Raw genomic sequence first — 26,321 nt, 5'->3', positions numbered from 1 at the left:
AACTTCAGGTAGAGCTCGCGGAAATGCTCAGTGGACAACCCAGGCAGGGTAAGGATCAGTATTTCCACACTACTCAGAGAATTTTTATTTTCAGTGATGGATTTTTAGCCCAATTCAAGTTGAAGAAAAGTGGTTTCGTGAAAATCGCAGAAAATTTTTTTTCAGAAACTCCGGGGTGCCTGGAGATCGCGGTGCACCACGCGACAGTTGTATTCGAAAACTGAGTCACTCAGATCACACGAGTACCCAAGCATGCTTGAAACTCATTCAAATGCAAGTGCTTCTATCTGTTGTCTTGATTGTTTCCCACTCATTCCTTTTGGTTTGGGGAACATGTCAAAATCCCATGCCCAGAGAACTTCAAGTAGAGTTTGCGGAAATGCTCAGTGGACACCCCAGGTAGGGTATGGATCAGCATTTCCACACTACTCAGAGAATATTTATTTTCAGGTATGGATTTTTAGCCCAATTCAAGTTGATGAAAAGTGGTTTCGTGAAAATTGCAGAAATTTTTTTTTCAGAAACTCAAGGGGTGCCTTGAGGTCGCGATGCACCACGCGACAGTTGTATTCCACAACTGAGTCACTCAGATCACACGAGTACCCAAGCATGCTTGAAACTCATTCAAATGCAAGTGCTTCTATCTGTTGTCTTGATTGTTTCCCACTGATTCCTTTTGGTTTGGGGAACATGTGAAAATCCCATGCCCAGAGAACTTCAGGTAGAGCTCGCGGAAATGCTCAGTGGACAACCCAGGCAGGGTAAGGATCAGTATTTCCACACTACTCAGAGAATTTTTATTTTCAGTGATGGATTTTTAGCCCAATTCAAGTTGAAGAAAAGTGGTTTCGTGAAAATCGCAGAAAATTTTTTTTCAGAAACTCCGGGGTGCCTGGAGATCGCGGTGCACCACGCGACAGTTGTATTCGAAAACTGAGTCACTCAGATCACACGAGTACCCAAGCATGCTTGAAACTCATTCAAATGCAAGTGCTTCTATCTGTTGTCTTGATTGTTTCCCACTCATTCCTTTTGGTTTGGGGAACATGTCAAAATCCCATGCCCAGAGAACTTCAAGTAGAGTTCGCGGAAATGCTCAGTGGACACCCCAGGTAGGGTAAGGATCAGCATTTCCACACTACTCAGAGAATATTTATTTTCAGGGATGGATTTTTAGCCCAATTCAAGTTGATGAAAAGTGGTTTCGTGAAAATTGCAGAAAATTTTTTTTCAGAAACTCAAGGGGTGCCTTGAGGTCGAGATGCACCACGCGACAGTTGTATTCCACAACTGAGTCACTCAGATCACACGAGTACCCAAGCATGCTTGAAACTCATTCAAATGCAAGTGCTTCTATCTGTTGTCTTGATTGTTTCCCACTCATTCCTTTTGGTTTGGGGAACATGTCAAAACCCCATGCCCAGAGAACTTTAGATAGAGCTCGCGGAAATGCTCAGTGGACTACCCAGGCAGGGTAAGGATCAGTATTTCCACACTACTCAGAGAATTTTTATTTTCAGTGATGGATTTTTAGCCCATTTCAAGTTGAAGAAAAGTGGTTTCGTGAAAATCGCAGAAAATTTTTTTTCAAAAACTCCGGGGTGCCTGGAGGTCGCGGTGCACCACGCGACAGTTGTATTCCAAAACTGAGTCACTCAGATCACACGAGTACCCAAGCATGCTTGAAACTCATTCAAATGCAAGTGCTTCTATCTGTTGTCTTGATTGTTTCCCACTCATTCCTTTTGGTTTGGGGAACATGTCAAAATCAAATGCCCAGAGAACTTCAGGTAGAGCTCGCGGAAATGCTCAGTGGACAACCCAGGCAGGGTAAGGATCAGTATTTCCACACTACTCAGAGAATTTTTATTTTCAGTGATGGATATTTAGCCCAATTCAAGTTGAAGAAAAGTGGTTTCGTGAAAATCGCAGAAAATTTTTTTTCAGAAACTCCGGGGTGCCTGGAGGTTGCGGTGCACCACGCGACAGTTGTATTCGAAAACTGAGTCACTCAGATCACACGAGTACCCAAGCATGCTTGAAACTCATTCAAATGCAAGTGCTTCTATCTGTTGTCTTGATTGTTTCCCACTCATTCCTTTTGGTTTGGGGAACATGTCAAAATCCCATGCCCAGAGAACTTCAGGTAGAGCTCGCGGAAATGCTCAGTGGACAACCCAGGCAAGGTAAGGATCAGTATTTCCACACTACTCAGAGAATTTTTATTTTCAGTGATGGATTTTTAGCCCAATTCAAGTTGAAGAAAAGTGGTTTCGTGAAAATCGCAGAAAATTTTTTTTCAGAAACTCCGGGGTGCCTGGAGGTCGCGGTGCACCACGCGACAGTTGTATTCCACAACTGAGTCACTCAGATCACACGAGTACCCAAACATGCTTGAAACTCATTCAAATGCAAGTGCTTCTATCTGTTGTCTTGATTGTTTCCCATTCATTCCTTTTGGTTTGGGGAACATGTCAAAACCCCATGCCCAGAGAACTTTAGGTAGAGCTCGCGGAAATGCTCAGTGGACAACCCAGGCAGGGTAAGGATCAGTATTTCCACACTACTCAGAGAATTTTTATTTTCAGTGATGGATTTTTAGCCCATTTCAAGTTGAAGAAAAGTGGTTTCGTGAAAATCGCAGAAAATTTTTTTTCAGAAACTCCGGGGTGCCTGGAGGTCGCGGTGCACCACGCGACAGTTGTATTCCACAACTGAGTCACTCAGATCACACGAGTACCCAAACATGCTTGAAACTCATTCAAATGCAAGTGCTTCTATCTGTTGTCTTGATTGTTTCCCATTCATTCCTTTTGGTTTGGGGAACATGTCAAAACCCCATGCCCAGAGAACTTTAGGTAGAGCTCGCGGAAATGCTCAGTGGACAACCCAGGCAGGGTAAGGATCAGTATTTCCACACTACTCAGAGAATTTTTATTTTCAGTGATGGATTTTTAGCCCATTTCAAGTTGAAGAAAAGTGGTTTCGTGAAAATCGCAGAAAATTTTTTTTCAGAAACTCCGGGGTGCCTGGAGGTCGCGGTGCACCACGCGACAGTTGCATTCCAAAACTGAGTCACTCAGATCACACGAGTACCCAAGCATGCTTGAAACTCATTCAAATGCAAGTGCTTCTATCTGTTGTCTTGATTGTTTCCCACTCATTCCTTTTGGTTTAGGGAATATGTCAATATCCAATGCCCAGAGAACTTCAGGTAGAGCTCGCGGAAATGCTCAGTGGACAACCCAGGCAGGGTAAGGATCAGCATTTACACACTACTCAGAGAATATTTATTTTCAGGAATGGATTTTTAGCCCAATTCAAGTTGATGAAAAGTGGTTTCGTGAAAATTGCAGAAAATTTTTTTTCAGAAACTCCGGGGTGCCTTGAGGTCGCGATGCACCATGCGACAGTTGTATTCCAAATCTGAGTCTCTCAGATCACATGAATACCCAAGCATGCTTGAAACTAATTCAAATGCAAGTGCCTCTATCTCTTTTCTTGATTGTTTCCCACTCATTCCTTTTGGTTTGGGGAACATGTCAAAATCCCATGCCCAGAGAACTTCAGGTAGAGCTCGCGGAAATGCTCAGTGGACAACCCAGGCAGGGTAAGGATCAGTATTTCCACACTACTCAGAGAATTTTTATTTTCAGTGATGGATTTTTAGCCCAATTCAAGTTGAAGAAAAGTGGTTTCGTGAAAATCGCAGAAAATTTTTTTTCAGAAACTCCGGGGTGCCTGGAGGTCGCGGTTCACCACGCGACAGTTGTATTCCACAACTGAGTCACTCAGATCACACGAGTACCCAAACATGCTTGAAACTCATTCAAATGCAAGTGCTTCTATCTGTTGTCTTGATTGTTTCCCACTCATTCCTTTTGGTTTGGGGAACATGTCAAAACCCCATGCCCAGAGAACTTTAGGTAGAGCTCGCGGAAATGCTCAGTGTACAACCCAGGCAGGGTAAGGATCAGTATTTCCACACTACTCAGAGAATTTTTATTTTCAGTGATGGATTTTTAGCCCAATTCAAGTTGAAGAAAAGTGGTTTCGTGAAAATAGCAGAAAATTTTTTTTCAGAAACTCCGGGGTGCCTGGAGGTCGCGGTGCACCACGCGACAGTTGCATTCCAAAACTGAGTCACTCAGATCACACGAGTACCCAAGCATGCTTGAAACTCATTCAAATGCAAGTGCTTCTATTTGTTGTCTTGATTGTTTCCCACTCATTCCTTTTGGTTTAGGGAATATGTCAATATCCAATGCCCAGAGAACTTCAGGTAGAGCTCGCGGAAATGCTGAGTGGACAACCCAGGCAGGGTGAGGATCAGTATTTCCTCACTACTCAGAGAATTTTGATTTTCAGTGTTGGATTTTTGGACCAATTCAAGTTGAAGAAAAATGGTTTCGTGAAAATCGCAGAAAATTTTTTTTTAGAAACTCCGGGGTGCCTGGAGGTCGCGGTGCACCACGCTACAGTTGTATTAGAAAACTGAGTCACTCAGATCACACGAGTACCCATGCATGCTTGAAACTCATTCAAATGCAAGTGCTTCTATCTGTTGTCTTGATTGTTTCCCACTCATTCCTTCTGGTTTGGGGAACATGTCAAAATCAAATGCCCAGAGAACTTCAGGTAGTTCGGGGAAATGCTCAGTGGACAACCCAGGCAGGGTAAGGATCAGTATTTCCAAACTACTCAGAGAATTTTTATTTTCAGTGATGGATTTTTAGCCCAATTCAAGTTGAAGAAAAGTGGTTTCGTGAAAATCGCAGAAAATTATTTTTCAGAAACTCCGGGGTGCCTGGAGGTCGCGGTGCACCACGCGACAGTTGTATTCGAAAACTGAGTCACTCAGATCACACGAGTACCCAAGCATGCTTGAAACTCATTCAAATGCAAGTGCTTCTATCTGTTGTCTTGATTGTTTCCCACTCATTCCTTTTGGTTTAGGGAACATGTCAAAATCCAATGCCCAGAGAACTTCAGGTAGAGCTCGCGGAAATGCTCAGTGGACAACCCAGGCAGGGTAAGGATCAGTATTTCCACACTACTCAGAGAATTTTTATTTTCAGTGATGGATTTTTAGCCCAATTCAAGTTGAAGAAAAGTGGTTTCGTGAAAATCGCAGAAAATTTTTTTTCAGAAACTCCGGGGTGCCTGGAGGTCGCGGTGCACCACGCGACAGTTGCATTCCAAAACTGAGTCACTCAGATCACACAAGTACCCAAGCATGCTTGAAACTCATTCAAATGCAAGTGCTTCTATCTGTTGTCTTGATTGTTTCCCACTCATTCCTTTTGGTTTAGGGAATATGTCAAAATCCAATGCCCAGAGAACTTCAGGTAGAGCTCGCGGAAATGCTGAGTGGACAACCCAGGCAGGGTGAGGATCAGTATTTCCTCACTACTCAGAGAATTTTGATTTTCAGTGTTGGATTTTTAGACCAATTCAAGTTGAAGAAAAATGGTTTCGTGAAAATCGCAGAAAATTTTTTTTTAGAAACTCCGGGGTGCCTGAAGGTCGCGGTGCACCACGCTACAGTTGTATTAGAAAACTGAGTCACTCAGATCACACGAGTACCCATGCATGCTTGAAACTCATTCAAATGCAAGTGCTTCTATCTGTTGTCTTGTTTGTTTCCCACTCATTCCTTCTGGTTTGGGGAACATGTCAAAATCAAATGCCCAGAGAACTTCAGGTAGAGTTCGGGGAAATGCTCAGTGGACAACCCAGGCAGGGTAAGGATCAGTATGTCCAAACTACTCAGAGAATTTTTATTTTCAGTGATGGATTTTTAGCCCAATTCAAGTTGAAGAAAAGTGGTTTCGTGAAAATCGCAGAAAATTATTTTTCAGAAACTCCGGGGTGCCTGGAGGTCGCGGTGCACCACGCGACAGTTGTATTCGAAAACTGAGTCACTCAGATCACACGAGTACCCAAGCATGCTTGAAACTCATTCAAATGCAAGTGCTTCTATCTGTTGTCTTGATTGTTTCCCACTCATTCCTTTTGGTTTGGGTAACATGTCAAAATCCCATGCCCAGAGAACTTCAAGTAGAGTTCGCGGAAATGCTCAGTGGACACCCCAGGCAGGGTAAGGATCAGCATTTACACACTACTCAGAGAATATTTATTTTCAGGAATGGATTTTTAGCCCAATTCAAGTTGAAGAAAAGTGGTTTCTTGAAAATCGCAGAAAATTTTTTTTCAGAAACTCCGGGGTGCCTGGAGGTCGCGGTGCACCACGCGACAGTTGTATTCCAAAACTGAGTCACTCAGATCACACGAGTACCCAAGCATGCTTGAAACTAATTCAAATGCAAGTGCCTCTATCTCTTTTCTTGAGTGTTTCCCACTCATTCCTTTTGGTTTTGTGAACATGTCAAAATCCCATGCCCAGAGAACTTCAGGTAGAGCTCGCGGAAATGCTCAGTGGACAACCCAGGCAGGGTAAGGATCAGCATTTACACACTACTCAGAGAATTTTTATTTTCTTTTATGGATTTTTAGCCCAATTCAAGTTGAAGAAAAGTGGTTTCATGAAAATCGCAGAAAATTTTTTTTCAGAAACTCCGGGGTGCCTGGAGGTCGCGGTGCACCACGCGACAGTTGTATTCCAAAACTGAGTCACTCAGATCACACGAGTACCCAAGCATGCTTGAAACTCATTCAAATGCAAGTGCTTCTATCTGTTGTCTTGATAGTTTCCCACTGATTCCTTTTGGTTTGGGGAACATGTCAAAATCCCATGCCCAGAGAACTTCAGGTAGAGCTCGCGGAAATGCTCAGTGGACAACCCAGGCAGGGTAAGGATCAGCATTTCCACACTACTCAGAGAATATTTATTTTCAGTGATGGATTTTTAGCCCAATTCAAGTTGATGAAAAGTGGTTTCGTGAAAATTGCAGAAATTTTTTTTTCAGAAACTCAAGGGGTGCCTTGAGGTCGCGATGCACCACGCGACAGTTGTATTCCACAACTGAGTCACTCAGATCACACGAGTACCCAAGCATGCTTGAAACTCATTCAAATGCAAGTGCTTCTATCTGTTGTCTTGATTGTTTCCCACTGATTCCTTTTGGTTTGGGGAACATGTGAAAATCCCATGCCCAGAGAACTTCAGGTAGAGCTCGCGGAAATGCTCAGTGGACAACCCAGACAGGGTAAGGATCAGTATTTCCACACTACTCAGAGAATTTTTATTTTCAGTGATGGATTTTTAGCCCAATTCAAGTTGAAGAAAAGTGGTTTCGTGAAAATCGCAGAAAATTTTTTTTCAGAAACTCCGGGGTGCCTGGAGATCGCGGTGCACCACGCGACAGTTGTATTCGAAAACTGAGTCACTGAGATCACACGAGTACCCAAGCATGCTTGAAACTCATTCAAATGCAAGTGCTTCTATCTGTTGTCTTGATTGTTTCCCACTCATTCCTTTTGGTTTGGGGAACATGTCAAAATCCCATGCCCAGAGAACTTCAAGTAGAGTTCGCGGAAATGCTCAGTGGACACCCCAGGTAGGGTAAGGATCAGCATTTCCACACTACTCAGAGAATATTTATTTTCAGGGATGGATTTTTAGCCCAATTCAAGTTGATGAAAAGTGGTTTCGTGAAAATTGCAGAAAATTTTTTTTCAGAAACTCAAGGGGTGCCTTGAGGTCGCGATGCACCACGCGACAGTTGTATTCCACAACTGAGTCACTCAGATCACACGAGTACCCAAGCATGCTTGAAACTCATTCAAATGCAAGTGCTTCTATCTGTTGTCTTGATTGTTTCCCACTCATTCCTTTTGGTTTGGGGAACATGTCAAAACCCCATGCCCAGAGAACTTTAGATAGAGCTCGCGGAAATGCTCAGTGGACAACCCAGGCAGGGTAAGGATCAGTATTTCCACACTACTCAGAGAATTTTTATTTTCAGGAATGGATTTTTAGCCCAATTCAAGTTGAAGAAAAGTGGTTTCTTGAAAATCGTAGAAAATTTTTTTTCAGAAACTCCGGGGTGCCTGGAGGTCGCGGTGCACCACGCGACAGTTGTATTCCAAAACTGAGTCACTCAGATCACACGAGTACCCAAGCATGCTTGAAACTAATTCAAATGCAAGTGCCTCTATCTCTTTTCTTGAGTGTTTCCCACTCATTCCTTTTGGTTTTGTGAACATGTCAAAATCCCATGCCCAGAGAACTTCAGGTAGAGCTCGCGGAAATGCTCAGTGGACAACCCAGGCAGGGTAAGGATCAGCATTTACACACTACTCAGAGAATTTTTATTTTCTTTTATGGATTTTTAGCCCAATTCAAGTTGAAGAAAAGTGGTTTCATGAAAATCGCAGAAAATTTTTTTTCAGAAACTCCGGGGTGCCTGGAGGTCGCGGTGCACCACGCGACAGTTGTATTCCAAAACTGAGTCACTCAGATCACACGAGTACCCAAGCATGCTTGAAACTCATTCAAATGCAAGTGCTTCTATCTGTTGTCTTGATTGTTTCCCACTCATTCCTTTTGGTTTGGGGAACATGTCAAAACCCCATGCCCAGAGAACTTTAGATAGAGTTCGCGGAAATGCTCAGTGGACACCCCAGGTAGGGTAAGGATCAGCATTTCCACACTACTCAGAGAATATTTATTTTCAGGTATGGATTTTTAGCCCAATTCAAGTTGATGAAAAGTGGTTTCGTGAAAATTGCAAAAAATTTTTTTTCAGAAACTCAAGGGGTGCCTTGAGGTCGCGATGCACCACGCGACAGTTGTATTCCACAACTGAGTCACTCAGATCACACGAGTACCCAAGCATGCTTGAAACTCATTCAAATGCAAGTGCTTCTATCTGTTGTCTTGATTGTTTCCCACTCATTCCTTTTGGTTTGGGGAACATGTCAAAATCCCATGCCCAGAGAACTTCAAGTAGAGTTCGCGGAAATGCTCAGTGGACACCCCAGGTAGGGTAAGGATCAGCATTTCCACACTACTCAGAGAATATTTATTTTCAGGGATGGATTTTTAGCCCAATTCAAGTTGATGAAAAGTGGTTTCGTGAAAATTGCAGAAAATTTTTTTTCAGAAACTCAAGGGGTGCCTTGAGGTCGAGATGCACCACGCGACAGTTGTATTCCACAACTGAGTCACTCAGATCACACGAGTACCCAAGCATGCTTGAAACTCATTCAAATGCAAGTGCTTCTATCTGTTGTCTTGATTGTTTCCCACTCATTCCTTTTGGTTTGGGGAACATGTCAAAACCCCATGCCCAGAGAACTTTAGATAGAGCTCGCGGAAATGCTCAGTGGACAACCCAGGCAGGGTAAGGATCAGTATTTCCACACTACTCAGAGAATTTTTATTTTCAGTGATGGATTTTTAGCCCAATTCAAGTTGAAGAAAAGTGGTTTCGTGAAAATCGCAGAAAATTTTTTTTCAGAAACTCCGGGGTGCCTGGAGGTCGCGGTGCACCACGCGACAGTTGTATTCGAAAACTGAGTCACTCAGATCACACGAGTACCCAAGCATGCTTGAAACTCATTCAAATGCAAGTGCTTCTATCTGTTGTCTTGATTGTTTCCCACTCATTCCTTTTGGTTTAGGGAATATGTCAAAATCCAATGCCCAGAGAACTTCAGGTAGAGCTCGCGGAAATGCTCAGTGGACAACCCAGGCAGGGTAAGGATCAGTATTTCCACACTACTCAGAGAATTTTTATTTTCAGTGATGGATTTTTAGCCCAATTCAAGTTGAAGAAAAGTGGTTTCGTGAAAATTGCAGAAATTTTTTTTTCAGAAACTCCGGGGTGCCTGGAGGTCGCGGTGCACCACGCGACAGTTGTATTCGAAAACTGAGTCACTCAGATCACACGAGTACCCAAGCATGCTTGAAACTCATTCAAATGCAAGTGCTTCTATCTGTTGTCTTGATTGTTTCCCACTCATTCCTTTTGGTTTGGGGAACATGTCAAAATCCCATGCCCAGAGAACTTCAAGTAGAGTTCGCGGAAATGCTCAGTGGACACCCCAGGTAGGGTAAGGATCAGCATTTCCACACTACTCAGAGAATATTTATTTTCAGGGATGGATTTTTAGCCCAATTCAAGTTGATGAAAAGTGGTTTCGTGAAAATTGCAGAAAATGTTTTTTCAGAAACTCAAGGGGTGCCTTGAGGTCGCGATGCACCACGCGACAGTTGTATTCCACAACTGAGTCACTCAGATCACACGAGTACCCAAGCATGCTTGAAACTCATTCAAATGCAAGTGCTTCTATCTGTTGTCTTGATTGTTTCCCACTCATTCCTTTTGGTTTGGGGAACATGTCAAAACCCCATGCCCAGAGAACTTTAGGTAGAGCTCGCGGAAATGCTCAGTGGACAACCCAGGCAGAGAATATTTATTTTCAGGGATGGATTTTTAGCCCAATTCAAGTTGTTGAAAAGTGGTTTCGTGAAAATTGCAGAAAATTTTTTTTCAGAAACTCCGGGGTGCCTTGAGGTCGCGATGCACCACGCGACAGTTGTATTCCACAACTGAGTCACTCAGATCACACGAGTACCCAAGCATGCTTGAAACTCATTCAAATGCAAGTGCTTCTATCTGTTGTCTTGATTGTTTCCCACTCATTCCTTTTGGTTTGGGGAACATGTCAAAACCCCATGCCCAGAGAACTTTAGGTAGAGCTCGCGGAAATGCTCTGTGGACAACCCAGGCAGAGAATATTTATTTTCAGGGATGGATTTTTAGCCCAATTCAAGTTGTTGAAAAGTGGTTTCGTGAAAATTGCAGAAAATTTTTTTTCAGAAACTCCGGGGTGCCTTGAGGTCGCGATGCACCACGCGACAGTTGTATTCCACAACTGAGTCACTCAGATCACACGAGTACCCAAGCATGCTTGAAACTCATTCAAATGCAAGTGCTTCTATCTGTTGTCTTGATTGTTTCCCACTCATTCCTTTTGGTTTGGGGAACATGTCAAAACCCCATGCCCAGAGAACTTTAGGTAGAGCTCGCGGAAATGCTCAGTGGACAACCCAGGCAGGGTAAGGATCATTATTTCCACACTACTCAGAGAATTTTTATTTTCAGTGATGGATTTTTAGCCAAATTCAAGTTGAAGAAAAGTGGTTTCGTGAAAATCGCAGAAAATTTTTTTTCAGAAACTCCGGGGTGCCTGGAGATCGCGGTGCACCACGCGACAGTTGTATTCGAAAACTGAGTCACTCAGATCACACGAGTACCCAAGCATGCTTGAAACTCATTCAAATGCAAGTGCTTCTATCTGTTGTCTTGATTGTTTCCCACTCATTCCTTTTGGTTTGGGTAACATGTCAAAATCCCATGCCCAGAGAACTTCAGGTAGAGCTCGCGGAAATGCTCAGTGGACACCCCAGGTAGGGTAAGGATCAGTATTTCCACACTACTCAGAGAATTTTTATTTTCAGTGATGGATTTTTAGCCCAATTCAAGTTGAAGAAAAGTGGTTTCGTGAAAATTGCAGAAAATTTTTTTCTGCAATTTTCAAGTTGATGAAAAGTGGTTTCGTGAAAATTGCAGAAAATGTTTTTTCAGAAACTCAAGGGGTGCCTTGAGGTCGCGATGCACCACGCGACAGTTGTATTCCACAACTGAGTCACTCAGATCACACGAGTACCTAAGCATGCTTGAAACTCATTCAAATGCAAGTGCTTCTATCTGTTGTCTTGATTGTTTCCCACTCATTCCTTTTGGTTTGGGGAACATGTCAAAACCCCATGCCCAGAGAACTTTAGGTAGAGCTCGCGGAAATGCTCAGTGGACAACCCAGGCAGGGTAAGGATCAGTATTTCCACACTACTCAGAGAATTTTTATTTTCAGTGATGGATTTTTAGCCCAATTCAAGATGAAGAAAAGTGGTTTCGTGAAAATCGCAGAAATTTTTTTTTCAGACACTCCGGGGTGCCTGGAGGTCGCGGTGCACCACGCGACAGTTGTATTCCAAAACTGAGTCACTCAGATCACACGAGTACCCAAGCATGCTTGAAACTCATTCAAATGCAAGTGCTTCTATCTGTTGTCTTGATTGTTTCCCACTCATTCCTTTTGGTTTAGGGAATATGTTAAAATCCAATGCCCAGAGAACTTCAGGTAGAGCTCGCGGAAATGCTCAGTGGACAACCCAGGCAGGGTAAGGATCAGTATTTCCACACTACTCAGAGAATTTTTATTTTCAGTGATGGATTTTTAGCCCAATTCAAGTTGAAGAAAAGTGGTTTCGTGAAAATTGCAGAAAATTTTTTTTCAGAAACTCCGGGGTGCCTGGAGGTCGCGGTGCACCACGCGACAGTTGTATTCCAAAACTGAGTCACTCAGATCACACGAGTAAACAAGCATGCTTGAAACTCATTCAAATGCAAGTGCTTCTATCTGTTGTCTTGATTGTTTCCCACTCATTCCTTTTGGTTTGGGTAACATGTCAAAATCCCATGCCCAGAGAACTTCAAGTAGAGTTCGCGGAAATGCTCAGTGGACACCCCAGGTAGGGTAAGGATCAGCATTTCCACACTACTCAGAGAATATTTATTTTCAGGTATGGATTTTTAGCCCAATTCAAGTTGATGAAAAGTGGTTTCGTGAAAATTGCAGAAATTTTTTTTTCAGAAACTCAAGGGGTGCCTTGAGGTCGCGATGCACCACGCGACAGTTGTATTCGAAAACTGAGTCACTCAGATCACAAGAGTACCCAAGCATGCTTGAAACTCATTCAAATGCAAGTGCTTCTATCTGTTGTCTTGATTGTTTCCCACTCATTCCTTTTGGTTTGGGGAACATGTCAAAATCCCATGCCCAGAGAACTTCAGGTAGAGCTCGCGGAAATGCTCAGTGGACAACCCAGGCAGGGTAAGGATCAGTATTTCCACACTACTCAGAGAATTTTTATTTTCAGTGATGGATTTTTAGCCCAATTCAAGTTGAAGAAAAGTGGTTTCGTGAAAATCGCAGAAAATTTTTTTTCAGAAACTCCGGGGTGCCTGGAGGTCGCGGTGCACCACGCGACAGTTGTATTCCAAAACTGAGTCACTCAGATCACACGAGTACCCAAGCATGCTTGAAACTCATTCAAATGCAAGTGCTTCTATCTGTTGTCTTGATTGTTTCCCACTCATTCCTTTTGGTTTAGGGAACATGTCAAAATCCAATAACCAGAGAACTTCAGGTAGAGCTCGCGGAAATGCTCAGTGGACAACCCAGGCAGGGTAAGGATCAGTATTTCCACACTACTCAGAGAATTTTTATTTTCAGTGATGGATTTTTAGCCCAATTCAAGTTGAAGAAAAGTGGTTTCGTGAAAATTGCAGAAAATTTTTTTTCAGAAACTCCAGGGTGCCTGGAGGTCGCGGTGCACCACGCGACAGTTGTATTCTAAAACTGAGTCACTCAGATCACACGAGTACCCAAGCATGCTTGAAACTCATTCAAATGCAAGTGCTTCTATCTGTTGTCTTGATTTTTTCCCACTCATTCCTTTTGGTTTGAATAACATGTCAAAATCCCATGCCCAGAGAACTTCAAGGAGAGTTCGCGGAAATGCTCAGTGGACACCCCAGGTAGGGTAAGGATCAGCATTTCCACACTACTCAGAGAATATTTATTTTCAGGGATGAATTTTTAGCCCAATTCAAGTTGTTGAAAAGTGGTTTCGTGAAAATTGCAGAAAATTTTTTTTCAGAAACTCCGGGGTGCCTTGAGGTCGCGATGCACCACGCGACAGTTGTATTCCACAACTGAGTCACTCAGATCACACGAGTACCCAAGCATGCTTGAAACTCATTCAAATGCAAGTGCTTCTATCTGTTGTCTTGATTGTTTCCCACTCATTCCTTTTGGTTTGGGGAACATGTCAAAACCCCATGCCCAGAGAACTTTAGGTAGAGCCCGCGGAAATGCTCAGTGGACAACCCAGGCAGGGTAAGGATCAGTATTTCCACACTACTCAGAGAATTTTTATTTTCAGTGATGGATTTTTAGCCCAATTCAAGTTGAAGAAAAGTGGTTTCGTGAAAATCGCAGAAATTTTTTTTTCAGAAACTCCGGGGTGCCTAGAGGTCGCGGTGCACCACGCGACAGTTGCATTCCAAAACTGAGTCACTCATATCACACGAGTACCCAAGCATGCTTGAAACTCATTCAAATGCAAGTGCTTCTATCTGTTGTCTTGATTGTTTCCCACTCATTCCTTTTGGTTTGGGTAACATGTCCAAATCCAATGCCCAGAGAACTTCAGGTAGAGCTCGCGGAAATGCTCAGTGGACACCCAGGCAGGGTAAGGATCAGTATTTCCACACTACTCAGAGAATTTTTATTTTCAGTGATGGATTTTTTGCCCAATTCAAGTTGAAGAATAGTGGTTTCGTGAATATCGCAGAAAATTTTTTTTCAGAAACTCCGGGGTGCCTGGAGGTCGCGGTGCACCACGCGATAGTTGTATTCCAAAACTGAGTCACTCAGATCACACGAGTACCCAAGCATGCTTGAAACTCATTCAAATGCAAGTGCTTCTATCTGTTGTCTTGATTGTTTCCCACTCATTCCTTTTGGTTTGGGGAACATTTCAAAATCCCATGCCCAGAGAACTTCAGGTAGAGCTCGTGGAAATGCTAAGTGGACAATCCAGGCAGGGTAAGGATCAGTATTTCCACACTACTCAGAGAATTTTTATTTTCAGTGATGGATTTTTAGCCCAATTCAAGTTGAAGAAAAGTGGTTTCGTGAAAATCGCAGAAAATTTTTTTTCAGAAACTCCGGGGTGCCTTGAGGTCGCGGTGCACCACGCGACAGTTGTATTCCAAAACTGAGTCACTCAGATCACATGAGTACCCAAGCATGCTTGAAACTCATTCAAATGCAAGTGCCTCTATCTCTTTTCTTGATTGTTTCCCACTCATTCCTTTTGGTTTGGGGAACATGTCAAAATCCCATGCCCAGAGAACTTCAGGTAGAGTTCGGGGAAATGCTCAGTGGACAACCCAGGCAGGTTAAGGATCAGCATTTACACACTACTCAGAGAATTTTTATTTTCAGGGATGGATTTTTAGCCCAATTCAAGTTGAAGAAAAGTGGTTTCGTGAAAATTGCAGAAAATTTTTTTTCAGAAACTCCGGGGTGCCTGGAGGTCGCGGTGCACCACGCGACAGTTGTATTCCAAAACTGAGTCACTCAGATCACACGAGTACCCAAGCATGCTTGAAACTCATTCAAATGCAAGTGCTTCTATCTGTTGTCTTGATTGTTTCCCACTCATTCCTTTTGGTTTGGGTAACATGTCAAAATCCCATGCCCAGAGAACTTCAAGTAGAGTTCGCGGAAATGCTCAGTGGACACCCCAGGTAGGGTAAGGATCAGCATTTCCACACTATTCAGAGAATATTTATTTTCAGGGATGGATTTTTAGCCCAATTCAAGTTGATGAAAAGTGGTTTCGTGAAAATTGCAGAAAATTTTTTTTCAGAAACTCCGGGGTGCCTTGAGGTCGCGATGCACCACGCGACAGTTGTATTCCACAACTGAGTCACTCAGATCACACGAGTACCCAAGCATGCTTGAAACTCATTCAAATGCAAGTGCTTCTATCTGTTGTCTTGATTGTTTCCCACTCATTCCTTTTGGTTTGGGGAACATGTCAAAACCCCATGCCCAGAGAACTTTAGGTAGAGCTCGCGGAAATGCTCAGTGGACAACCCAGGCAGGGTAAGGATCAGTATTTCCACACTATTCAGAGAATATTTATTTTCAGGGATGGATTTTTAGCCCAATTCAAGTTGATGAAAAGTGGTTTCGTGAAAATTGCAGAAAATTTTTTTTCAGAAACTCCGGGGTGCCTTGAGGTCGCGATGCACCACGCGACAGTTGTATTCCACAACTGAGTCACTCAGATCACACGAGTACCCAAGCATGCTTGAAACTCATTCAAATGCAAGTGCTTCTATCTGTTGTCTTGATTGTTTCCCACTCATTCCTTTTGGTTTGGGGAACATGTCAAAACCCCATGCCCAGAGAACTTTAGGTAGAGCTCGCGGAAATGCTCAGTGGACAACCCAGGCAGGGTAAGGATCAGTATTTCCACACTACTCAGAGAATTTTTATTTTCAGTGATGGATTTTTAGCCCAATTCAAGTTGAAGAAAAGTGGTTTCGTGAAAATCGCAGAAATTTTTTTTTCAGAAACTCCGGGGTGCCTGGAGGTCGCGGTGCACCACGCGACAGTTGCATTCCAAAACTGAGTCACTCATATCACACGAGTACCCAAGCATGCTTGAAACTCATTCAAATGCAAGTGCTTCTATCTGTTGTCTTGATTGTTTCCCACTCATTCCTTTTGGTTTAGGGAATATGTCAAAATCCAATGCCCAGAGAACTTCAGGTAGAGCTCGCGGAAATGCTCAGTGGACAACCCAGTCAGGGTAAGGATCAGTATTTCCACACTACTCAGAGAATTTTTATTTTCAGTGGTGGATTTTTAGCCCAATTCAAGTTGAAGAAAAGTGGTTTCGTGAAAATCGCAGAAAATTTTTTTTCAGAAACTCCGGGGTGCCTGGAGGTCGCCATGCACCACGCGACAGTTGTATTCCAAAACTGAGTCACTCAGATCACACGAGTACCCAAGCATGCTTGAAACTCATTCAAATGCAAGTGCTTCTATCTGTTGTCTTGATTGTTTCCCACTCATTCCTTTTGGTTTGGGTAACATGTCAAAATCCGATGCCCAGAGAACTTCAAGTAGAGTTCGCGGAAATGCTCAGTGGACACCCCAGGTAGGGTAAGGATCAGCATTTCCACACTACTCAGAGAATATTTATTTTCAGGTATGGATTTTTAGCCCAATTCAAGTTGATGAAAAGTGGTTTCGTGAAAATTGCAGAAATTTTTTTTTCAGAAACTCAAGGGGTGCCTTGAGGTCGCGATGCACCACGCGACAGTTGTATTCGAAAACTGAGTCACTCAGATCACACGAGTACCCAAGCATGCTTGAAACTCATTCAAATGCAAGTGCTTCTCTCTGTTGTCTTGATTGTTTCCCACTCATTCCTTTTGGTTTGGGGAACATGTCAAAATCCCATGCCCAGAGAACTTCAGGTAGAGCTCGCGGAAATGCTCAGTGGACAACCCAGGCAGGGTAAGGATTAGTATTTCCACACTACTCAGAGAATTTTTATTTTCAGTGATGGATTTTTAGCCCAATTCAAGTTGAAGAAAAGTGGTTTCGTGAAAATTGCAGAAAATTTTTTTTCAGAAACTCCGGGGTGCCTGGAGGTCGCGGTGCACCACGCGACAGTTGTATTCCAAAACTGAGTCACTCAGATCACACGAGTAAACAAGCATGCTTGAAACTCATTCAAATGCAAGTGCTTCTATCTGTTGTCTTGATTGTTTCCCACTCATTCCTTTTGGTTTGGGTAACATGTCAAAATCCCATGCCCAGAGAACTTCAAGTAGAGTTCGCGGAAATGCTCAGTGGACACCCCAGGTAGGGTAAGGATCAGCATTTCCACTCTACTCAGAGAATATTTATTTTCAGGTATGGATTTTTAGCCCAATTCAAGTTGATGAAAAGTGGTTTCGTGAAAATTGCAGAAATTTTTTTTTCAGAAACTCAAGGGGTGCCTTGAGGTCGCGATGCACCACGCGACAGTTGTATTCGAAAACTGAGTCACTCAGATCACACGAGTACCCAAGCATGCTTGAAACTCATTCAAATGCAAGTGCTTCTCTCTGTTGTCTTGATTGTTTCCCACTCATTCCTTTTGGTTTGGGGAACATGTCAAAATCCCATGCCCAGAGAACTTCAGGTAGAGCTCGCGGAAATGCTCAGTGGACAACCCAGGCAGGGTAAGGATCAGTATTTCCACACTACTCAGAGAATTTTTATTTTCAGTGATGGATTTTTAGCCCAATTCAAGTTGAAGAAAAGTGGTTTCGTGAAAATTGCAGAAAATTTTTTTTCAGAAACTCCGGGGTGCCTGGAGGTCGCGGTGCACCACGCGACAGTTGTATTCCAAAACTGAGTCACTCAGATCACACGAGTACCCAAGCATGCTTGAAACTCATTCAAATGCAAGTGCTTCTATCTGTTGTCTTGATTTTTTCCCACTCATTCCTTTTGGTTTGAATAACATGTCAAAATCCCATGCCCAGAGAACTTCAAGGAGAGTTCGCGGAAATGCTCAGTGGACACCCCAGGTAGGGTAAGGATCAGCATTTCCACACTACTCAGAGAATATTTATTTTCAGGGATGGATTTTTAGCCCAATTCAAGTTGTTGAAAAGTGGTTTCGTGAAAATTGCAGAAAATTTTTTTTCAGAAACTCCGGGGTGCCTTGAGGTCGCGATGCACCACGCGACAGTTGTATTCCACAACTGAGTCACTCAGATCACACGAGTACCCAAGCATGCTTGAAACTCATTCAAATGCAAGTGCTTCTATCTGTTGTCTTGATTGTTTCTCACTCATTCCTTTTGGTTTGGGGAACATGTCAAAACACCATGCCCAGAGAACTTTAGGTAGAACTCGCGGAAATGCTCAGTGGACAACCCAGGCAGGGTAAGGATCAGTATTTCCACACTACTCAGAGAATTTTTATTTTCAGTGATGGATTTTTAGCCCAATTCAAGTTGAAGAAAAGTGGTTTCGTGAAAATCGCAGAAAATTTTTTTTCAGAAACTCCGGGGTGCCTAGAGGTCGCGGTGCACCACGCGACAGTTGCATTCCAAAACTGAGTCACTCATATCACACGAGTACCCAAGCATGCTTGAAACTCATTCAAATGCAAGTGCTTCTATCTGTTGTCTTGATTGTTTCCCACTCATTCCTTTTGGTTTGGGTAACATGTCAAAATCCCATGCCCAGAGAACTTCAGGTAGCGCTCGCGGAAATGCTCAGTGGACACCCCAGGTAGGGTAAGGATCAGTATTTCCACACTACTCAGAGAATTTTTATTTTCAGTGATGGATTTTTAGCCCAATTCAAGTTGAAGAAAAGTGGTTTCGTGAAAATCGCAGAAAATTTTTTTTCAGAAACTCCGGGGTGCCTGGAGGTCGCGGTGCACCACGCCACAGTTGTATTCCAAAACTGAGTCACTCAGATCACACGAGTACTCAAGCATACTTGAAACTCATTCAAATGCAAGTGCTTCTATCTGTTGTCTTGATTGTTTCCCACTCATTCCTTTTGGTTTAGGGAATATGTCAAAATCCAATGCCCAGAGAACTTCAGGTAGAGCTCGCGGAAATGCTCAGTGGACAACCCAGGCAGGGTAAGGATCAGTATTTCCACACTACTCTGAGAATTGTTATTTTCAGTGATGGATTTTTAGACCAATTCAAGTTGAAGAAAAGTGGTTTCGTGAAAATCGCAGAAAATTTTTTTTCAGAAACTCCGGGGTGCCTGGAGGTCGTGGTGCACCACGCGACAGTTGTATTCCAAAACTGAGTCACTCAGATCACACGAGTACCCAAGCATGCTTGAAACTCATTCAAATGCAAGTGCTTCTATCTGTTTTCTTGATTGTTTCCCACTCATTCCTTTTGGTTTAGGGAACATGTCAAAATCCAATAACCAGAGAACTTCAGGTAGAGCTCGCGGAAATGCTCAGTGGACATCCCAGGCAGGGTAAGGATCAGTATTTCCACACTACTCAGAGAATTTTTATTTTCAGTGATGGATTTTTAGCCCAATTCAAGTTGAAGAATAGTGGATTCGTGAAAATCGCAGAAAATTTTTTTTCAGAAACTCCGGGGTGCCTTGAGGTCGCTATGCACCACGCGACAGTTGTATTCCACAACTGAGTCACTCAGATCACACGAGTACCCAAGCATGCTTGAAACTCATTCAAATGCAAGTGCTTCTATCTGTTGTCTTGATTGTTTCCCACTCATTCCTTTTGGTTTGGGGAACATGTCAAAATTCCATGCACAGAGAACTTCAGGTAGAGCTCGCGGAAATGCTCAGTGGACACCCAGGCAGGGTAAGGATCAGTATTTTCACACTACTCAGAGAATTTTTATTTTCAGTGATGGATTTTTTTGCCCAATTCAAGTTGAAGAATAGTGGATTCGTGAAAATCGCAGAAAATTTTTTTTCAGAAACTCCGGGGTGCCTGGAGGTCGCGGTGCACCACGCGACAGTTGTATTCCAAAACTGAGTCACTCAGATCACACGAGTACCCAAGCATGCTTGAAACTCATTCAAATGCAAGTGCTTCTATCTGTTGTCTTGATTGTTTCCCACTCATTCCTTTTGGTTTAGGGAATATGTCAAAATCCAATGCACAGAGAACTTCAGGTAGAGCTCACGGAAATGCTCAGTGGAAACCTAGGCAGGGTAAGGATCAGTATTTCCACACTACTCAGAGAATTTTTATTTTCAGGGATGGATTTTTAGCCCAATTCAAGTTGAAGAAAATTGGTTTCGTGAAAATCGCAGAAAATTTTTTTTCAGAAACTCCGGGGTGCCTGGAGGTCGCGGTGCACCACGCGACAGTTGTATTCCAAAACTGAGTCACTCAGATCACACGAGTACCCAAGCATGCTTGAAACTCATTCAAATGCAAGTGCTTCTATCTGTTGTCTTGATTGTTTCCCACTCATTCCTTTTGGTTTGGGGAACATGTCAAAACCCCATGCCCAGAGAACTTTAGGTAGAGCTCGCGGAAATGCTCAGTGGACAACCCAGGCAGGGTAAGGATCAGTATTTCCACACTACTCAGAGAATTTTTATTTTCAGTGATGGATTTTTAGCCCAATTCAAGTTGAAGAAAAGTGGTTTCGTGAAAATCGCAGAAATTTTTTTTTCAGAAACTCCGGGGTGCCTGGAGGTCGCGGTGCACCACGCGACAGTTGCATTCCAAAACTGAGTCACTCATATCACACGAGTACCCAAGCATGCTTGAAACTCATTCAAATGCAAGTGCTTCTATCTGTTGTCTTGATTGTTTCCCACTCATTCCTTTTGGTTTAGGGAATATGTCAAAATCCAATGCCCAGAGAACTTCAGGTAGAGCTCGCGGAAATGCTCAGTGGACAACCCAGGCAGGGTAAGGATCAGTATTTCCACACTACTCAGAGAATTTTTATTTTCAGTGGTGGATTTTTAGCCCAATTCAAGTTGAAGAAAAGTGGTTTCGTGAAAATCGCAGAAAATTTTTTTTCAGAAACTCCGGGGTGCCTGGAGGTCGCCATGCACCACGCGACAGTTGTATTCGAAAACTGAGTCACTCAGATCACACGAGTACCCAAGCATGCTTGAAACTCATTCAAATGCAAGTGCTTCTATCTGTTGTCTTGATTGTTTCCCACTCATTCCTTTTGGTTTGGGTAACATGTCAAAATCCCATGCCCAGAGAACTTCAAGTAGAGTTCGCGGAAATGCTCAGTGGACACCCCAGGTAGGGTAAGGATCAGCATTTCCACACTACTCAGAGAATATTTATTTTCAGTGATGGATTTTTAGCCCAATTCAAGTTGATGAAAAGTGGTTTCGTGAAATTTGCAGAAAATTTTTTTTCAGAAACTCCGGGGTGCCTTGAGGTCGCTATGCACCACGCGACAGTTGTATTCCACAACTGAGTCACTCAGATCACACGAGTACCCAAGCATGCTTGAAACTCATTCAAATGCAAGTGCTTCTATCTGTTGTCTTGATTGTTTCCCACTCATTCCTTTTGGTTTGGGGAACATGTCAAAATTCCATGCACAGAGAACTTCAGGTAGAGCTCGCGGAAATGCTCAGTGGACAACCCAGGCAGGGTAAGGATCAGTATTTCCACACTACTCAGAGAATTGTTATTTTCAGTGATGGATTTTTAGCCCAATTCAAGTTGAAGAAAAGTGGTTTCGTGTAAATCGCAGAAATTTTTTTTTCAGAAACTCCGGGGTGCTTGGAGGTCGCAGTGCTCCACGCGACAGTTGTATTCCAAAACTGAGTCACTCAGATCACACGAGTACCCAAGCATGCTTGAAACTCATTCAAATGCAAGTGCTTCTATCTGTTGTCTTGATTGTTTCCCACTCATTCATTTTGGTTTGGGGAACATGTCAAAATTCCATGCACAGAGAACTTCAGGTAGAGCTCGCGGAAATGCTCAGTGGACAACCCAGGCAGGGTAAGGATCAGTATTTCCACACTACTCAGAGAATTGTTATTTTCAGTGATGGATTTTTAGCCCAATTCAAGTTGAAGAAAAGTGGTTTCGTGTAAATCGCAGAAATTTTTTTTTCAGAAACTCCGGGGTGCTTGGAGGTCGCAGTGCTCCACGCGACAGTTGTATTCCAAAACTGAGTCACTCAGATCACACGAGTACCCAAGCATGCTTGAAACTCATTCAAATGCAAGTGCTTCTATCTGTTGTCTTGATTGTTTCCCACTCATTCCTTTTGGTTTGGGGAACATGTCAAAATCCCATGCCCAGAGAACTTCAGGTAGAGCTCGCGGAAATGCTCAGTGGACAACCCAGGCAGGGTAAGGATCAGTATTTCCACACTACTCAGAGAATTTTTATTTTCAGTGATGGATTTTTAGCCCAATTCAAGTTGAAGAAAAGTGGTTTCGTGAAAATCGCAGAAAATTTTTTTTCAGAAACTCCGGAGTGCCTGGAGGTCGCGGTGCACCACGCGACAGTTCTATTCCAAAACTGAGTCACTCAGATCACACGAGTACCCAAGCATGCTTGAAACTCATTCAAATGCAAGTGCTTCTATCTGTTGTCTTGATTGTTTCCCACTCATTCCTTTAGGTTTGGGGAACATGTCAAAATCCCATGCCCAGAGAACTTCAGGTAGAGCTCGTGGAAATGCTAAGTGGACAACCCAGCCAGGGTAATTATCAGTATTTCCACACTTCTCAGAGAATTTTTATTTTCAGTGATGGATTTTTAGCCCAATTCAAGTTGAAGAAAAGTGGTTTTGTGAAAATCGCAGAAAATTTTTTATCAGAAACTCCGGGGTGCCTGGAGGTCACGGTGCACCACGCGACAGTTCTATTCCAAAACTGAATCACTCAGATCACACGAGTACCCAAGCATGCTTGAAACTCATTCAAATGCAAGTGCTTCTATCTGTTGTCTTGATTGTTTCCCACTCATTCCTTTTGGTTTGGGGAACATGTCAAAATCCCATGCCCAGAGAACTTCAGGTAGAGTTCGGGGAAATGCTCAGTGGACAACCCAGGCAGGGTAAGGATCAGCATTTACACACTACTCAGAGAATTTTTATTTTCAGGGATGGATTTTTAGCCCAATTCATGTTGAAGAAAAGTGGTTTCGTGAAAATCGCAGAAATTTTTTTTTCAGAAACTCCGGGGTGCCTGGAGGTCGCGGTGCACCACGCGACAGTTGTATTCCAAAACTGAGTCACTCAGATCACATGAGTACCCAAGCATGCTTGAAACTCATTCAAATGCAAGTGCCTCTATCTCTTTTCTTGATTGTTTCCCACTCATTCCTTTTGGTTTGGGGAACATGTCAAAATCCCATGCCCAGAGAACTTCAGGTAGAGCTCACGGAAATGCTCAGGGGACAACCCAGGCAGGGTAAGGATCAGTATTTCCACACTACTCAGAGAATTTTTATTTTCAGTGATGGATTTTTAGCCCAATTCAAGTTGAAGAAAAGTGGTTTCGTGAAAATCGCAGAAAATTTTTTTTCAGAAACTCCGGGGTGCCTGGAGGTCGCGGTGCACCACGCGACAGTTGCATTCCAAAACTGAGTCACTCATATCACACGAGTACCCAAGCATGCTTGAAACTCATTCAAATGCAAGTGCTTCTATCTGTTGTCTTTATTGTTTACCACTCATTCCTTTTGGTTTAGGGAATATGTCAAAATCCAATGCCCAGAGAACTTCAGGTAGAGCTCGCGGAAATGCTCAGTGGACAACCCAGGCAGGGTAAGGATCAGTATTTCCACACTACTCAGAGAATTTTTATTTTCAGTGGTGGATTTTTAGCCCAATTCAAGTTGAAGAAAAGTGGTTTCGTGAAAATCGCAGAAAATTTTTTTTCAGAAACTCCGGGGTGCCTGGAGGTCGCCATGCACCACGCGACAGTTGTTTTCGAAAACTGAGTCACTCAGATCACAGGAGTACCCAAGCATGCTTGAAACTCATTCAAATGCAAGTGCTTCTATATGTTGTCTTGATTGTTTCCCACTCATTCCTTTTGGTTTGGGTAACATGTCAAAATCCCATGCCCAGAGAACTTCAAGTAGAGTTCGCGGAAATGCTCAGTGGACACCCCAGGTAGGGTAAGGATCAGCATTTCCACACTACTCAGAGAATATTTATTTTCAGTGATGGATTTTTAGCCCAATTCAAGTTGATGAAAAGTGGTTTCGTGAAAATCGCAGAAAATTTTTTTTCAGAAACTCCGGGGTGCCTGGAGGTCGCGGTGCACCACGCGACAGTTCTATTCCAAAACTGAGTCACTCAGATCACACGAATACCCAAGCATGCTTGAAACTCATTCAAATGCAAGTGCTTCTATCTGTTGTCTTGATTGTTTCCCACTCATTCCTTTTGGTTTGGGGAACATGTGAAAATCCCATGCCCAGAGAACTTCAGGTAGAGCTCGCGGAAATGCTCAGTGGACAACCCAGGCAGGGTAAGGATCAGTATTTCCACACTACTCTGAGAATTGTTATTTTCAGTTATGGATTTTTAGACCAATTCAAGTTGAAGAAAAGTGGTTTCGTGAAAATCGCAGAAAATTTTTTTTCAGAAACTCCGGGGTGCCTGGATGTCGTGGTGCACCACGCGACAGTTGTATTCCAAAACTGAGTCACTCAGATCACACGAGTACCCAAGCATGCTTGAAACTCATTCAAATGCAAGTGCTTCTATCTGTTGTCTTGATTGTTTCCCACTCATTCCTTTTGGTTTAGGGAACATGTCAAAATCCAATAACCAGAGAACTTCAGGTAGAGCTCGCGGAAATGCTCAGTGGACATCCCAGGCAGGGTAAGGATCAGTATTTCCACACTACTCAGAGAATTTTTATTTTCAGTGATGGATTTTTAGCCCAATTCAAGTTGAAGAAAAGTGGTTTCGTGAAAATCGCAGAAAATTTTTTTTCAGAAACTCCGGGGTGCCTGGAGGTCGCGGTGCACCACGCGACAATTCTATTCCAAAACTGAATCACTCAGATCACACGAGTACCCAAGCATGCTTGAAACTCATTCAAATGCAAGTGCTTCTATCTGTTGTCTTGATTGTTTCCCACTCATTCCTTTTGGTTTGGGTAACATGTCAAAATCCCATGCCCAGAGAACTTCAGGTAGCGCTCGCGGAAATGCTCAGTGGACACCCCAGGTAGGGTAAGGATCAGTATTTCCACACTACTCAGAGAATTTTTATTTTCAGTGATGGATTTTTAGCCCAATTCAAGTTGAAGAAAAGTGGTTTCGTGAAAATCGCAGAAAATTTTTTTTCAGAAACTCCGGGGTGCCTGGAGGTCGCGGTGCACCACGCCACAGTTGTATTCCAAAACTGAGTCACTCAGATCACACGAGTACCCAAGCATGCTTGAAACTCATTCAAATGCAAGTGCTTCTATCTGTTGTCTTGATTGTTTCCCACTCATTCCTTTTGGTTTGGGGAACATGTCAAAACCCCATGCCCAGAGAACTTTAGGTAGAGCTCGCGGAAATGCTCAGTGGACAACCCAGGCAGGGTAAGGATCAGTATTTCCACACTACTCAGAGAATTTTTATTTTCAGTGATGGATTTTTAGCCCAATTCAAGTTGAAGAAAAGTGGTTTCGTGAAAATCGCAGAAATTTTTTTTTCAGAAACTCCGGGGTGCCTGGAGGTCGCGGTGCACCACGCGACAGTTGCATTCCAAAACTGAGTCACTCATATCACACAAGTACCCAAGCATGCTTGAAACTCATTCAAATGCAAGTGCTTCTATCTGTTGTCTTGATTGTTTCCCACTCATTCCTTTTGGTTTAGGGAATATGTCAAAATCCAATGCCCAGAGAACTTCAGGTAGAGCTCGCGGAAATGCTCAGTGGACAACCCAGGCAGGGTAAGGATCAGTATTTCCACACTACTCAGAGAATTTTTATTTTCAGTGGTGGATTTTTAGCCCAATTCAAGTTGAAGAAAAGTGGTTTCGTGAAAATCGCAGAAAATTTTTTTTCAGAAACTCCGGGGTGCCTGGAGGTCGCCATGCACCACGCGACAGTTGTATTCGAAAACTGAGTCACTCAGATCACACGAGTACCCAAGCATGCTTGAAACTCATTCAAATGCAAGTGCTTCTATCTGTTGTCTTGATTGTTTCCCACTCATTCCTTTTGGTTTGGGT

The sequence above is a fragment of the Atractosteus spatula genome, chromosome 8, assembly GCF_055471065.1.
Source record: "Atractosteus spatula isolate fAtrSpa1 chromosome 8, fAtrSpa1.hap1, whole genome shotgun sequence".
NCBI lineage: Eukaryota > Metazoa > Chordata > Actinopteri > Semionotiformes > Lepisosteidae > Atractosteus > Atractosteus spatula.
This window is presented reverse-complemented; position numbering follows the sequence as displayed.